The sequence below is a fragment of the Cetorhinus maximus genome, chromosome 9 (genome assembly GCF_964194155.1).
Source record: "Cetorhinus maximus chromosome 9, sCetMax3.hap1.1, whole genome shotgun sequence".
NCBI lineage: Eukaryota > Metazoa > Chordata > Chondrichthyes > Lamniformes > Cetorhinidae > Cetorhinus > Cetorhinus maximus.
The window spans coordinates 47,650,330-47,667,123 of record NC_135887.1 but is presented as its reverse complement, the minus strand read 5'-3'; the positions used below and the strand labels follow the sequence as shown (position 1 = coordinate 47,667,123).

Below are 16,794 nucleotides of genomic sequence, written 5' to 3'. Positions count from 1 at the left end.
AAACTTCACTGAAACCTGAAACTGTAATGAACCATTACACACATAGCTGTCCTTTGTACTCTGTAAGAAAGGTGAATAAAGTGCTTGTTCAGAGAATATTTTACACCATTATTGGGATCTTCATTCAATCTAAACCTGAAGCAACATCATAACATGCACAAAAAGTTATACTCAATCCCATTAAAGAAGATGGCAACATACAACAGGAACAGGATCACGACCAACATCCTCACGGGGAGGTTTGCTAATGCTGTTGGGGCAAATTTTAAACTAAATTGGCAGGGGGATAGGATCCTGAAAAGTAGCTCAGAGGGGAGAGAAGCTGAGGTGGAATTAGAAGTTAAAACGCAAGTAAGTGAGTCTGGAGGGCACAGGGAACATAGGCTAGGTAAGAAAAAAGTGAGTTTAGCAAGGCTAAATGGGATATATTTTGATGCGAGGAGCCTGAGGAATAAGACAAATGAGCTGAGGGCACAGATAGTCACCTGGGAGTATGATATCATAGCTATGACCGAGACTTGGCGAAAAGGAGGGCAGGATTGGCAGCTCAACATTCCTGGTTATAGGGCATTTAGACAAGAGAGAGAGGGGGACAGAAGAGGAGTTGGGGTTGCAATTTTGATCAAGGAATCAATTATAGCAATGAGGAGGGATGATATCTTGGAAGGATCATCAAATGAGGCCATATGGTTAGAAGTAAAAAACACAACAGGGGCAAACACTAAGATAAAAGCAAAAAACTGCAGATTCTGGAAATCCAAAACAAAAACAAAAATACCTGGAAAAACTCAGCAGTTCTGGCAGCATCTGCGGAGAGGAGCACAGTTAATGTTTCGAGTCCGAATGACCCTTCAACAGAACTAAGTAAAAATAGAAGAGAGGTGAAATATAAGCTGGTTTAAAGGTGGGGGCGGTGGGACAAGTAGAGCTGGATAGAGGGCCAGTGACAGGTGGAGATAACCAAAAGATGTCACAGACAAAAGAACAAAGAGGTGTTGAAGGTGGTGATATTATCTAAGGAATGTTCTAATTAAGGGTAGAAGGCAGGACAAGCAAGGTACAGATAGCCCTAGTGGGGGTGGGGTGGGGGGGAAGGAATCAAAAAAGGTAGAGATAAAACAATGGATGGAAATACATTTAAAAATAATGGAAGTAGGTGGGAAAAGAAAAATCTATATAAATTATTGGGAAAAAAAAGGAGGGGGAATCGGAAAGGGGGTGGGGATGGAGGAGCGAGTTCATGATCTAAAATTGTTGAACTCAATATTCAGTCCGGAAGGCTGTAAAGTGCCTAGTCGGAAGATGAGGTGCTGTTCCTCCATTTTCCGTTGAGCTTCACTGGACCAATGCAGCAAGCCAAGGACGGACATGTGGGCATGAGAGCAAGGTGGAGTGTTGAAATGGCAAGCGACAGGGAGGTCTGGGTAATGCTTGCGGACAGACTGAAGGTGTTCTGCAAAGCGGTCACCCAGTCTGCGTTTCGTCTCTCCAACGCATTGGGAGCAACGAATGCAGTAGACTAAATTGAGGGAAGTGCAAGTGAAATGCTGCTTCACTTGAAAGGAGTGTTTGGGCTCTTGGACAGTGAGGAGAGGGGAAGTAAAGGGGCAGGTGTTGCACCTTCTGCGGTTGCATGGGAAGGTGCCCTGGAAGGGGGTTCAGGTGTAGGGAGTGATGGAGGAGTGGACCAGGGTGTCCTGGAGGGAACGATCCCTGCGGAATGCCGCCAGGGGGGGTGAAGGGAAGATGTGTTTGGCGGTGGGATCATGCTAGAGTTGGCGGAAATGGCAGAGGATGATCCTTTGAATGTGGAGGCTGGTGAGGTGATAAGTGAGGACATGGGGGACCCTATCATGTTTCTGGGAGGGAGAAGAAGGTGTGAGAGCGGATGCGCGGGAGATGGGCTGGACACGGTTGAGGGCCCTGTCAACCACCGTGAGTGGAAAACCTCGGTTAAGGAAGAAGGAGGACATGTCAGAGGAACTGTTTTTGAAAGTGGCATTATCATCAGAACAGATGCGACGGAGGCAAAGGAACTGAGAGAATGGGATGGAGTCCTTACAGGAAGCGGGGTGTGAGGAGCTGTAGTCGAGGTAGCTGTGCGAGTCAGTAGGCTTGTAATGGATATTGGTGGACAGTCTATCACCAGAAATTGAGACAGAGAGGTCAAGGAAGGGAAGGGAAGTGTCAGAGATGGACCATGTGAAAATGATGGAGGGGTGGAAATTGGAAGCAAAATTAATAAATTTTTCCAGGTCCAGACGAGAGCATGAAGCAGCACCAAAGTAATCATCGATGTACTGGAGAAAGAGTTGTGGGAGGGGGCCAGAGTAGGACTGGAACAAGGACTGTTGGGTGTGTACTATAGACCCCAAACAGTCAGGGAGAGCTAGAGGATCAAATATGTAATCAAATTTCTGAGAAGTGCAAGAATAATAAGGCAGTAATAGTAGGGGATTTTAACTACCCAGATATTAACTGCAATAGTTTTAGTGTGCAAGGTACAGAGGGAGCAAAATTCCTAAGTTGCATCCAGGAGAACCTTTTTAGCCAGTACGTAGAAAGCCCAACAATGGAGGGGACAGTTATGGACCTAATATTCGGAAATGAGCCCAGGCAGGTGGAAGGCGTATCAGTAGGGGAGCATTTTGGAGATAGTGACCATAACTCAGTTAGATTTAGGATAGTTATAGAAAAGGATATGGTTGGGCCAGGAATAAAAGTTCTAAACTGGGGAAAGGCTAATTTTACTAAGATGAGATATGATTTGGTGCAAGTGGATTGGGAGCAGCTACTTGCAGATAAAACTGTGTCAGAGCAGTGGGAGGCATTCAAGGAAGAAATAGCAAGAGTACAGGGCAAATACATTCCTGTAAAAACAAATGCGGGGACCAAGTCCGGAGAACCTTGGATGTCAAGGGACATAAAGGCTAGGATTAAGAAAAATAAAGAAGCTTATGGCAGATACCAAGGGCTCAATATGGCAGAGTCCCTAGAGGAGTATAAAAAGTGCAGAGGGGAACTTAAAAAGGAAATTAGGAAAGCTAAGATGGTAGAGGGATGTTTCTGTTACTGGAAGCCTGTTTCCACAGAGGGGTTCCACAGGGCTCAGTGCTGGGTTCCTTGCTGTTTGTGGTGTACATAAATGATTTGGACTTAAATGTAGGGGGTATGATCAAGAAGTTTGTGGATGACACAAAAATTGATAGGGTGGTAAATAGTGAGGAGGATAGCCATAAACTGTAGGAGGATATCAATGGACTGGTCAGTTGGGCAGAGCAGTGGCAAATGGAATTAAACCTGGAAAAGTGTGAGGTAATGCACTTGGGGAGGGCTAACAAGGCAAGGGATTACACTATGGGCAGCATTTTCCCCAGTTCAGGGGGGTTTTGCAGGAGCAGGCGCGAGCGGGCGGGTTCCCGATTGGCGTCCCCTGCTTGGGGGCTTGCCGCCATTTTATGCCTCCAGGGTAATGGGCCAAGCGCTGGAAAATTGGATTAGTGTAGTCAGATCTTTATTGACCAGTGGAGACACAATGGGCCAAATGGCCTCGTTTTGTGCTAGAAAAGTCTATGAATCTATGTGTAGGCCATTCAGCCCCTGGAGCCAGCTCTGCCATTTAATAAGATCATGGCTGATTTGATTGTGGCCTCAATACCACTTTCCTGTCCACCCCCGATACCCTTTGACTTCCTTGTTTGTCAAGATCTCTGCCTTAAAAGTATTCACTGACCCTGCCCCCACTGTTTTCAGGGGAAGTGTTCCACAGGCTCACAACCCTTAAAAAATATTGTCTTAAATAGGAGACTCTTTTATTTTTAAAGTGTCCCCTAGTTCTAGTCTTTCCCACAAGGGGAAACATCCTTCCCACATCCATCCTGTCAAGTCCCCTCAGGGTCTTATATGTTTCAGTAAGATCACCTCTTATTCTTCTAAATTCCAGAGGATACAGGCCCAGCCTGTCCACCTTTTGAAAACCTATTCCTCCCCCCACGAATCAGTCAAGTGAACCTTCTCTGAACAGCTTCTGATGCAATTATATCCTTTCTTAAATAAGGAGACCAACCTGTACACAGTACTCTAGATGTGGTTTCACCAATACCCTATACAACTATAGCAAAACATCCCTACTTTTATATTCCGTTCCCCTTGCAATAAACAACAACATTCCATTTGTCTTCCTAATCACTTGCTGTACCTGCATACCAACTTTTTGTGATTCATGTACCAGGACACCCAGATCCCTCTGTACCTCAGAGTTCTGCCATCTCTCTCCATTTAAATAATATGCTGCTTTTCTCTTCTTCCTGCCAAATTGGGCCAGTTCACATTTTCCCATGGTATACTCCATTTGCCAGATTTTTGCCCACTCAATTACCCTATGCACCTTTGCAGATTACTTATGTCCTTTCCACAACTTACTTTCCTACCTATCTTTGAGGCATCAGCAAATTTAGCAACCAGACATTTACTCCCGTCATCCACGTCATTGATGAGAAAGAAGGATATATAGAAAGCAATGATCAATAAAAAGAATGAGTAAAAGCAGGAAGTAAAAGAAAGAAATAAAAGGAAAGAAATAGAAGACAGATGACCAGGCAACATATTAAGAGAGAGAAACCAAGGGGGATAAATATGATGCACAGAATGGGGACCCTCACCTTCGGCCAGCCTCATTGTTTTGTGGTTTCTTTTATTTTGGCATTGTGACCAAGAGATGGTGTCATGACCACAGACCATAACCCCAAATTACTTACAGACATATTGAACTTTTAAGTAATACATGTGTACATGGAAGTGAATCACAAGCCAGCAAAGCCACAGTTGAAAAGGAAAAAGGATAACTCCTTCCAGCTAACCTGCAGATCCAAGAATCTCCAAACTAACTGCTCAACTGCCAAGTTAGCGCTACCGGAATCACTTAAGGGCCACAACGTTTCACCATCTACTCCTCACAGACAAGCCAAAGGATTGATTTGTATTTCTTTAACTTTTATTTTTGGACTCAATTTCTCATTTCTAATCTGTATGTATGTGTGTTGCATTTTTATTATTTTTCCTCGCGTTTAGTAACTAATAAACTCACTCTTTCTTTGACTCAAGATGGCCTGGTTAAATTGGCTCCTTTTAAAGCATAAATACATTTGGGCTAGGAAAAGATATCAATGAGGGAAGGGATCCTTTTCAAATTACCCTTGTTGCAACCAACCGAGGGGGTTGAATAAAGAAGGGGAGGCAGTTCATCCCTCCTCACCCAGGTTCATAACAAATTGGGGGAAACCTTGCCCAGGGACTGGTCATAACAATGGAAAGGCTAAGTGAGAGACAGCTGGTGAATGGGGAACTGGGGTTGTGTTCACTATCACTGCATTTATATGAGCTGATCCCAGACAGCCCACCGGATAAGTGGGTGTCTATATTGCATCCTCCCTGAGGACCTGCTTAGTGAAGCAGCAGCGGAGACATTTGACAAATTTACTGTAAGTTTATGTGGAGGCAGTGGTCCCATACCCCAGGCTGAAAAGTCAGGGGTGAGCTCACCTCCACTTGGCTGGGTTACCCCACTAATTAGCTCCAGGTAGGTCTTCCACCTCCATCAGGGAAGCAGTTTTCTTATTCATTCATGGGAGGTGGGCATCTCCAGCTAGGCCAGCATTTATTGCCCATCCCTATTTGCCCTTGTTCAGGGGGCATTTAAGAGCCAACTACATTGTTGTGGGTCTGGAGTCACATGTAGGCCAGACCAGGTAAGGACAGCAGATTTCCTTCCCTATGGGGCATTAATGAACCAGATGGGCTTTTACAACAATTGACAATGGCTTCATGGTCAGATTTTTTATTGAATCCAAATTCTACCATGGTGGGATTTGAACCCAGGTCCCCAGAGCATTACCCTGGGTCTCTGGATTACTAATCCAGTGACAATACCACTATGCCACCACCTCCCCTAAGGGATGCCATTGTGGTTCTGACTTTGAGAGCTGCCGGCCACTCAAATACTGGTAGCTTCCTGGTCCCAGCAGCATCACCAGGACCAGTGGGCACTTCTGGGGCTAGAGCCAGCCCCCAACGAAGAGATGCCATGGACCTGGACTTAAAAGTAAGTTTGGGGTCTTGCCAGGTTGATAGGCTCCAATGAGGAAGTTGGGGGCTGGGTTCATCAGGACAGTGGTGAGAGAAACAACGAGGCAGGGAGGGGAAACACTACCTTCAGATGGCTTCTGTTAGACACAAGGTGCTCAAACAGGAGTTCACCAGGTTTTTCCTGGCGGTCTTGACACTTGGCCCTGGGTAAAAGCCTTGGGTAAATCGCAGTGACAACAAGAAGAAGCCCTTAGTTGGCCACTTAAGGGCCTCAATTGAGCCATGCATGGATAGGTTTCCTGACATCTCCTCCCAAGCAGCAGCAGATAGGCGATAGACACAGCACCACCGCCATGGCCTCCATTTACGGCCTCCACTTGCCAACATGTCCCTGGCGGCAGCGTAAAGTTCTAGTCATTGTCCTTTGCTGAAGTTCAGGTAGAGGAATTGCTCCCTGAAATGCCTGGGTGATCCAGTCTCGTGCTGTAGTCCATTCATTCTACTGCACCTGAGTCTGGGAGCAAATGGTTTCTGCAGAACCCTGCGTGCAAGGTTAAGGGGCAACATTAACAGCATTACTCACTGATTGACATCAAAATCTGCCTACTCTGCATACTTCCAGCAGATGTTCTGTGTGTTCACGCAAGAGCCTTCACCAAAATAACATCTGGCTAGCACCAGATGTGTGCATGTACAACACGATCACCATGTAAAACAGCACCCATAGCATTAAAAAAAAACAGCATTACAGAGCCGAATTCTGCCAGCATGATATGGTTTTGCAGTTCCAACTCACATTATACAGCTTCAAAATCCCTATTAGGATTATAACACCACATACCTGTCAAGCTCTAAAACTAGCAAAAGTTAACCAACAACAACTTGTATTTATATAGAGCATTTAACATAGAAATAGCCCAAGCATTTCAGAGGGGAAATGAGTTATAAATGGATGATGAGCAAAAGAAAGAGATATTAGGAGTGTTGGCCAATGACTTAGTAAGTTTCTGCTTTGAACATAGTCGGTAAAATGGGCTCAAATTCCGCCCAAAATTGGGCCAGTTTTGAAAATTGTTTTTCCTCACCAACTCATTTGTATATTGCTACATGCAAAATCTGTCATGGATTAGTGAAATCATGTCGCATTTAAAAATGTAACTTTTATTGAAGAAAACATTCTCTTTAAAAAATGTTCATTGATGTATTTATGAGTGTTAATCAGCTGCAGTTTGATTAATATAACCCTGAAAATGAGTTTATGATACAAAAGCATTTTTAGTCAGTGTCAATTGACCACTTGCAAGTAACCCAATTTTAAATGACTGAAAATCAATTTTAAAATATGCAGGATTGTTTCTTAGTTATACTGGGGTACTGTAGTCAGTTTCCTGCTAAACTCTTTTTCAAAAATTACACACAAAATCTCTTTAAATTTTGCTATTAGTGGTGGTTGCATTATTTAGAGATTTCTGATTGGCCCCCTTGGAGGTCAAGAAACACCCAACTGCTTGTCTGATCCAGTCATTAACAATCTGTTTTCTTTAGCTCCCCAAGCTAAAATAGAAGAGCCCAAATCTTTTGATCAAGGACAGAACCCTTGGTTCAGACCAGACTCAGAAAATTCACTGCGGCCCCAAATCCGGTCCCAAACAACTTCACTATTATTTTGTCTTAATAATTATAATCTTTTTGTCCTTAAAAGGTATTACTGTAGAAAGACTAATTCTGATCACCAGGCCTACAAAATATAGAATGAAAATATTACTGTCTGTCCATACCTTCAGATCCAAGGCAACTACCTCCTTAAAGCCACATGCCAATGGAAGACAATGGGACATGGCAGTATCCTCCGATACATTTTGTTTTACAGATATCACACTTCTCACTAATAGCTTCTATTAGCCTTTTATACCTTTTATGATCTGCATCTGCACCTGCAGCTGTTAGCATGATTTTTTAACCTTTGACAAGTAGGGTGAGCAAATTGTCCACATAACATTAGACAATTTGCTTTTTCTCTCTGTTTCTTATTACCTGATGCCTTTGATACTTATCTAACACTCTGATAAGAAACATCAGTTTTTGTTCAACGTCTACAATAATGACCCAACTGGGTAAACCACAAAACCACTGACTTTTCAAAAAAAATAATTGCCTTATCAAGTTCCATGTCAAGTTTCATTTGTATTTTTTTTTCTTAGAAGATTTACTTAACAGCATAAGAATCACACCAGATACTGCATCAGTACTTATAAAATGGCTGACCCCAACTATTTTTCATGGAATTCCAACTCTCTTTTGTGACCATCACCAAACTGAAAACAAGTAGTTTCTTCATATTCCTTAACCTGGGCACCAATTTTCACTACTTAGTGAATCAAGGTAATATTTTAACCAATTTGTACAAAATACTTTTGAAGTTCAGGTATGATCTAGCACTGCATATTTAAACAGGTCTGCAACTAACACATTCATCACAAGACTAAAATCCTTTGTGACCAGTATAATTTGTTTGGATTCATCATTATCTTTATCCTCTTCCTCAGGATTCTCTGCATCATGTGTTGTTTTGAGGACTCTGTCTCTCACATTTAATGATACTTCAAGTCATGCTAAAGCATCTATTTACTGTTCCTTGGACATTCCTGGGAATAATTCGACTATTATTGCTGTTCCAATTCTGTCTTCTGCTGTAACAGTCAGATCTGCTAAAGGTGCTTTCGCCCTCATTCTGCCTGTCTTTAATTTTTCCATGGTATTGATGCTACTGTCCAGTATCTGAACCATTTCAAAATCTGGCAACCATTGAGTTCTCTATTCTTTGTGTCAATGTGGAATGTCCCATTTGTTCCACAGGGTCTGAAAGAAAAGATTGTATCCCCAGGATTTTTTTAAAGGCAGCAGGCATCTGATCCAACAGGTGTTGCTCTTCAAGGGCCAAATTTCAGTTAGAACCAGGAGCATAAAAGCCATTTTATTACAATCCAGCAGTTTAAATGGTGGTACTGATCCAGGCATCTCCAAATTAAATTTCAATAATCTTTTATACAATCTGTAAGAGTCAATGATACATTGTTCCATGGAATTTTCAAAATCAACAGACGTTTGACCATGGCTCATAGGCATTTAACAGATCATACTTTTGGGGGAAATTTTATCTAAGAACTCTAGTAGAAGGTCAAAACCTTTATCATTATCCAACTGACAGGTAACTTATAAACTACTTAACTTCTGATTTTATTTATTATAGGATGTGGTAATGCCAAGGCCATACCTTGTTTTTTCTGTTTGGTAGGGATGTAACCCATACCCACTGCATCCTTCCACTGGTCATATGGTTCAAGACTCTGAGAACATCAGGGGGTAATCATGCCCTAACAAAGTACACTTGCTTTTTGTCATTTTTCATATTGAGCATTAGGATTGTAATTTTCTGTCTGATTTTTTTTCTTAGCTTCCAATTTTCACCTTTAGACAATAATGCTCTGCCACAATGTTCCATGCCAGAAAGCTAGTTGGTGAAGAACTGAACTGGAGGCAACCTTTATAGAATTTTATATTTATTTACAGAGTTACACATTATAAGCGTACAACTCCTAACCCCAGCAGCCACAGAATTAGTTGATGTCTATTTATAGGGGCTAAAATGAATGCCCAGTTAATGACCAACAGCTGCATACAATTAAACATAATTAATATACAATTAACAGCCTGGTCTGAGATTAGTAGTAGATACAGGTTATGCTGGGTCATGAGATTACAGATTCTTATTGAGTACAATTCTGCTGCTGCTGATGGCGCACAGCACCTCATGGATGCCCAGTTTGTAAGCTGACTAGGTCTGCACTGAACCTATTCCATTTATCACAATGGCAATACCATACAACACAATGGGCCGACTTTTGCCTTTGGCGTGCAGGCGCATGCCCAACAAGCCCGTGCGTGAAATAAAGCGCGATGACATCGGCCGAGCATGCCAATGTCAACGCGCACTGTCACAATATTTCACTAGGCAGGCGTGCGATGAAGACGGAGTCACGCCCGCCATTAATTAAATGGCCAGTTAAGGCCCTTGCGAGACCAATTGTCTCCAAATTTACGTAGACCGTACGATTTTCAGGCCATCACATTGGCAAAACGGGCAGGTGGGCAGGCCATAATTTGCAAAACCTCATCCATGGGCAGGATAAGAGCGGTCAGTGGGCTTCACAAAACGAATAGTGAGTAGTTTTGGATATCACCTGCTGCTGCTTGCTTCTGTAAACAGGTCAGCTTCAATTCACTTCAGAGCTACATTCAGAACGTTTAGAGGCTTCAGTTCAGGACTCAGTGCTGTCTTCCAGACCCCAGAGGATTCACACCATGTGAGGCCTTCCAGGTATCACTTACCCTGGGAATGGGGATTGTGGTCTCCACTGGCGGCACCTCCTCTGAGGAGGAAGAGAAGGCCAGAACGGGGAGGAGGCCAGGTGTCCCTATGCAGCCTTCAGGGGAAGGACCTGTGGAAGGGCAGGCACAGGCACAAGGGGCACAGGGCCAACAGGAAGTCCAAGGCGGAAGAGGCTGCAGAAGACGCCACTATCCTGCTGCCAGGGTTTACAGGCGGCAATACAGCTACCTCAATATGTCTGAGGTGCAATGCCGAAAGAGGCTCTGTCTCTCAAAGGAGACAGTGACCTCCATCTGTCAGAGGATCGGCCCTGAGATCTCCGCAAACTGTATGGGTGGACACCCCATGCCTGTGGCGCTGAAGGTCGCAGCTGCCCTCAACCTCTATGTCTCCAGCTCTTTCCAGGGCTCAGTGGGTGATCTTTGTGGAGTCTCCCAATCAGCTGTCCACAATTGCATCAAGCTGGTGACAGCTCTGTTCAGGCGTACATTGACTTTCGTTCATTATCGTACGGACGAGGCCAGCTAGGCAGAGTGAGCCAGAGGCTTTGTGGCCATTGCTGGCTTCCCCCATATCCGGGGTACAATCGACTGCACACATGTGGCCATCAAGGTGCCAGCAGGTGAGCCCGGTGCCTTCGTCAACAGGAAGGGCTTCCACTCCATGAACGTGCAGATAGTGTGTGACCACGGGATGCAGATTCTGCAAGTCTGTGCAAGGTACCCTGGCAGCTCCCACGACGCTTATATCCTGAGACACTCCCAGGTGCCGAGGCTCTTCAGTGCTCCAGCCCGGCTGGATGGATGGCTACTGGGTAACAAGGGCCATCCCCTCAAAAGGTGGCTCATGACACTTCTCCACTATCCAAGAATAGCAGCTGAGCAGCGATACAACATGAGCCATGCCTCCACAAGGGCAGTGGTAGAGAGAACCATCGATCTTCTCAAGATGCGCTTCTAATGCCTGGACTGTTCAGGGGGCGCACTCCAATACCCCCCAGAGTATGTGTCACTGATAGTGGTTACATGCTGCACTCTCCACAATCTGGCGCTGGTAAGGGGGGACGCTGTGGAGGAAGAAGATCTTGACGCAGCTGCTCAGGCAACAGGCGATGAGTCCAGTAGTGAGTCTGAGGACGAGCACGGTCAGGAGAACGCTGAGGGGATAGACGCTGACCTGGGTAACCCCCAGGGAGACAGGGACACCCGGGACGCTTTGATCCAACGCTCCTTCAACTAGCCTACCAAATAAGAACCACCACCACATGCCAGGGCTGCAGGCTCCATACTTGATCCCTGACAGGACCAGTTCCTTGGTCAACAACATACACTATGTGAAGGCGCAATAAAGTTTAAGGAGTCACATGTCCATCATAGCATCATGGCTTACTCTGCACCTACAGAGCAAATGAAGCATCCAGAGACCAGTTGCAAAAATAAAATCTCATTTACTTCTGACTGACAAACATTGCAGAAATTAACATTGACTGGTATTTTATATCACAACATTAAAAAAACAGAAAAATGGGGGAAACAAATATCACCCGTGATCAGGTTGTGTTGTGTTTAAAGTGCTTTAAGTTTTCGCTTGCAGGTGCTAAGTCTAGGTGCTCCCCCCTCGCTGGCAGCTGCATTGGAGACAGCCTGCTCACTCTGCTGTCCTGTTGGTCTTGATAACCTTGGCGGGCGTCCTCTGGCCCGTGGAGCCTGTGCTGGTCCCGCCTGGGAGGGAGTGGCCAGTGCCACAGCTGGCATCTCCCCAGTCACCGCGGCCTCATCAGATGTCACAGTCACTGGTAGAGGGGCTGAGCAGCTGCAACCATCATCCGGAGCGCCCTGAGAGGAGCCTGCAGAGACGACAGGCAGCTCGTGCGCCAACATCAGGTCACTTTGCACCTCCCTGATCGCCATTGATGGTGGGTACCTAGCTGGGATACTGGGTGCCCAATCCATCTCCCACACTGAGACTGACCAGCTGAGGTTATTGCCGGTGTGCGGGCTTACAGGTCCGAGCACACCCCCAGGAACCCCTCTATTCAGCTCCTGGAGGAGCCTCTCCATGAGAGTCGCCACTTTCTCCATGGAGGAGGCATTGGTCTCGGCCATGAGGCTCATTGCATTGCTCACCCTCTGCAAGGACTCCTCCACAACAGAGACCATGGCACGCATTCCCTCATGTATCCTCCCGCACACCCTGCTGGACATCCAGCATCTGCTGCCTCAGGGACGACTCCAGAGGCCCATCATCAGCCACTGACTGAGCATGTTCCTGGTCCCCAGCAGTCCTCTGACTGTCGGCACCCTGGGCACTCTCTGCCTCTGCCTGCACCTCAAGTGAGTGTGAAGTGGTCTCAGCAATGTGCACCGAGATACTAAACTACTAGACGCTGATCTTATGGCCACCAAGGTGCTGGTATCTGTGCTGGTGCCTGCTTGGCTGAGAGGGTGTGAAGCTGGTGCGTGCTCAGCATGCTGGACCTCAGGGGTCAGGGATGGGCCTTCAGGCTCCTCACAACGAGGGGCTGCTGGTGAGCCTGTAAGGGAGAAGAAGGACATGTCATTAGTTTAACTCATGAAACTGTCAGTGTGCATGCCTGGCACTCTGATGAGACAGAGATCTGCATCATGGTGCCCTCGCCTTTCCATTATCAATGAGGATTTCAGGTTCAAGGCTCACATCAATATACAGACTACACCGCAATGGTTGCAAGAAGCCACATTCTGACCTCAGTGCACTGCACTCTTACCTCCTTCTGGCACCCCAACCTCACCGCGGCCGCTTGACCAAGGTGCATGGTGCCTCTCCAGCTCCAGGGCCTCCTGCTTGTTCGACTGAGGATTAGGAGGTGTGGGGGTCCCACGCCGGTTCCCAGTATGGGATGTTTTCTCCTGAAAGGATAGAGGAGCATTGATTAGTCCACCGTGTACCTGCAGCACCATTGTAGCCTGGCCAACCCCACCTGAGGAACATCTCGCAAGGCTCAGCCCATTCATGACCCTGGAGCCACAAGGCACATAGTCCAAGCAGCCAGGGCTCACCCCCTTGGCCAGATCCCTGCCTCATTGACATTTGCCACTCACACTCTAACAACTCTGAGGTCCACAGTGGGGGGGTTGGCCAGCTCTTAACTGTTCTGCAAAGTGACCCATGCCAACAGGGTACTCACCCTTCCCGATTGCAGCGGATCGTTAAAGTGCTTCCAGCACTGGACCCATGTGCGCCTCACCACATTGTGGCTGCTGACCCTGAATGCCATCTCCTCTCAGGCATTTTTGTGCGGTGAGGAGGCCTTCTCCTCCCATCCCTGGCAACAAGGATCTCTCTCCATGCTGCCAACTCCTCCAGGAGGGCAGCAAGGCACTCATCGGAGAAACGTGGAGCTGACTGCCTCGCCGACCTGCCCTCCCGCCTGCCTTGTCCACCCGCTACAGTCTCCATGCACAGGGCTTCCGCGTCCTTCAGTAGCAGCCTTCCAGGGGCTGCTGAGGACGCATTTGAATCGGCCTCTGGGTCGCCACTGGACACAGTGGATATTAAGCCCCCACCCCACCTGCCCCTTCGCGCTCATCCACAGACCGCATCTCACGCTGGGTGGGCCTTAATTGGCCTGCCCACATAAAATCGCGGTGCGCTGCCAATTGAGGGTGGGGGTCGGCTTTCCGACCACCTCCGCCCACCCTCACCAAGCACCCCTGCCAAGGGTAAAATTCTGCCCATTGTATTGTGTCCTTAGTGAAAAGACGGGCCTGCAACTCCATGAGGGCTGCGCAGTTGTCAATCCTACCAGACTGTGGACAGATGCAAATTTGACAGATAGATTGATGAGGATGAGTTCAAGTAGGTATTTCCCTCTTGTTGGTTCATTGACCACCTGCCACAGGCCCAGTCTGGCAGATATGCCCTGCTGCACTCAGCCAGATCAGTCAGTAGTGATGCTACAGAGCTACTTTTGGTGGTGGACATTGAAGGCCCCACCCAGAGAACATTCTGTGCTCTTGCTCAGTGCTTCTTCCAAGCAGTGTTCAACATGGAGTAGTACTGATTCATCAGCTGGGGGAGGATGGTAAAGTGGTAATCAGCAGGAAGTTTCCTTGCCCATCTTCACCCTCATGCCATGAGTCCTCTTGAGATTTGAACTCATACCTCCGGAGCATTAGTTTGGGCGTCTGGATTACCAAAGCAGTAACGTCACCAATATGCTGCCATTCTCCATCTTCTGGCAGGTGGACTTGGCTGGATCAGAGTTTAGATCCCAGGAGCAAGGGAGTCATGATTCAGTATGCCACTAGCATGTTTCTGAGAAAACTACACTCCAAAGCAAGATACATCTGTTAGAATTGCATACTTAAGAGGACAAAAAGACAATTAGTGAATAGATTAGTTCAAATTAAAGAAGGTGCATCTCTCCTCATCGCTCCTGAACATCCTCCATACACCTTATCTGAGTTTAACACACAGTCGATAAGGGGGTGGACTACTGGTAATTCCATATTTGGCTTCTGTGTAGCTTGGTCTTGGTTCATTTTCTGGGAGACGGAATGTGAAATGCTGGAACATGGATGTGAAGAACAGGAAGAGTTCGGTCTTTGCCAGCTGTTCCCCCAGGCACACACAGCGACCTGCCGGGGTAGGAGCAACAGGAGTTAGAGTCAGCAGGAGAGAGGCTGGAAGGTCACTGCGGAGTCAACACTGATTGAACAGCAACTGTTTCCCTCATAGTCTTAAATACCCAATGTCACTCTGGCAGCATTCCCACAGCATCTAATCTCTCACAGGGTCACTTTCAATACTTTTAAACTCAAGTTCTTAATTTTTCATGAGATGTGGCTGTTGCAGACAAGTCCAGCATTTGTTACCCATCCCTAATTGCCTTTTGGTGGTAACCTTGGACCTCTGCAATCCTTCTGATGACTTTTCTCTAATGGTTTGGCACAACTGACTGGCTTGCTAGGCCATTTCAGAGGGCAGTTAAGGATCAACCACACTGCTGCAGGTTTGGAGTCATATATAGGCCAGCAGATTTCCTTCCCTAAAGGACATTAATGAACCAAATGGGCTTTTACAACAATAAATAATAGTTTCAAGATCACCATTACTGAGACTAGCTTTACATCCCAGATTTTATTAATTGTATTTAAATTTCACCAGCTGCTGTGGTGGGATTTGAGCTCTGACCCCAGAGCATTAGCCTGGGCCTCTGGATTACTGCTCCAGTGACATTATCACAACGCCACTGTCCCTTTTTAAATGTTATAAAGCAATAGATATTAACTCTTTCAAAACTGGGGTGGCCATAAGATGCTTTGAGAGTTGAATTTAGATAATAATTTATGGAATGTTACACATCCTCTTTGAGAACGAGGAAGAGACTAAGACCCCAAACTCTACATAAAAGTTTGGCTGGACATCGATTACTAATCCACAGCTGTATATTTCAGTATATGAAATGTTAGGAAATAGAGATAGTTTAAATAAGTTATATTGGTATTTGTGGGTGTTAGGAATGAGTTTTAGTTTTAATGTTTAAGTTTGATTTGTATTTCTGTATTTGTGTGTTAAGAAAAGGTCAAGTTGAGTTTTAGGTTCACTTTAAAAGGTGGCTGAATTTCTAATGAGAGTTTATGACTGTAAGAGAAGTTAAGCATACACCATGAGTAGAAAAACTGGGCTGTTGCCTAGCAACAGGGGTTCAGGGAGGCAGGTCCCTCCCACAGACACACTTGGAAGAAACTAAAAACATCAGTTTGATTTGGAAACTGTTTGAGTTCAGTTGGTTTTGAAGACAGTTGCCAAGCAGAAGCAAACTAGAAGGGGCAGATGGCCAGTTCCAAGCTAAAGTTGGTTGAAAGTAGCTGCCAGAGACAAACTGGAGCAAAAAGGACAGATAGTCAGTCTCAAGCTAAAGAAGAAAGTCCCCAAGAATCCAGGGGAGTAGAACAGGAGAAAGTCCCAAGCAGACCTTCTAGTCATTGGAAGGACAGGAACCTAAAAAAGGTTCTGTTAAGTGAAGTTAAGAGTGAGGAGCAGAGAAAGGCTCCAAGCTTCAAGCTTAAAGCTCCAAGCTGCAGGAAGCAGAGTCAAAGTGATATAGAGGCTTGTGAGAAGTCAGAAGGTCCAAAGAGGCAACTGAAGGCCTGTAACTCTTAGCTGTGGGCATGTAAAGGAGTGTTGTACTGTTGACAGCTGAGTCAGTGAGAGAGAGTGCGTAGAAGAAAGCTTGAATGCATGTGGTGACCCAGGGGAGAGGAACATTGGAAGAAGAGTTCAAAACCTCAGAGGTGAACCCTTGTGGAAGGCATCTGAGAGAAAGCGCTGGTTTG

The 16,794-nt window shown here is 46.0% G+C and overlaps 1 pseudogene; it reads right to left on the bottom strand.

Moving 5' to 3' along the window:
• Positions 1–14,874: 14,874 nt before the first annotated feature.
• LOC144684350 (cytochrome P450 2D10-like) overlaps positions 14,875–16,794 on the bottom strand; it is a 36,513-nt pseudogene continuing 34,593 nt past the window's right edge.